The following is a 722-nucleotide window of genomic DNA, read 5'->3' on the forward strand; positions in this document are numbered from 1 at the left end:
CTCTCCCCCCTCTTCCTCCTCTCCCAGCAGCCCTGCCCTGTCCCCCCTCAGTCCCTCGGACAGAGTCCCGTGCCTAGCGGAGGTACGTCTGCCGTGAGCCGCAGTGACGGCCTCAGCCACTGGCTCCAGTGCAGTAGAAATGCAGTGTAGTGCTTCTCTGGTGTTCTGATGGTGGGAGGTTTTAGCTGTCTGTTAATGGTTCTAACTTTTTATGCTACTAATTCTTTTGGCAAACTTCTAACTTCTTCTAACTGATTAACCAGCATCATTAACTGGTGAATAACACTTAACTGATGAGCCAGTCAAATTTGGTAACACATGCTCAAGCATTTTTTTCTCCCCAACAAGTTTTACTGGCTGAAATGAGGCTCATGTGACTGATGCATATGTCGTGCAGTAGTTTTTATTTTAACATCTCAATAAAAAAAATTATAAATAATAGTTTCTAACAAAAGCAGCCAAGACAAAAAAATAATAATAATAATAAAATAAAAAATTAATGTTAAGTTGGTAGCTTGTATGGCCAATTAACACAGAAGCAGTAGCATTTGCCAGTTTCAAGTGGTTATGACCTAACTTTTTGTATTATTCAAGTTTCTTGAGGTTCACTCATGTAAGTTGTTTTTTTTTGGCTTATATTTGTAAAAACTGATTTTCTTACATCAGATAAAATAAAGTTGAAACAGTTCAGAAAAACCAGACGTCGTGATGAGGAAAAGGGG

The sequence above is a fragment of the Sinocyclocheilus grahami genome, unplaced genomic scaffold, assembly GCF_001515645.1.
Source record: "Sinocyclocheilus grahami isolate Dianchi unplaced genomic scaffold, SAMN03320097.WGS_v1.1 scaffold18740.1, whole genome shotgun sequence".
Lineage (NCBI taxonomy): Eukaryota > Metazoa > Chordata > Actinopteri > Cypriniformes > Cyprinidae > Sinocyclocheilus > Sinocyclocheilus grahami.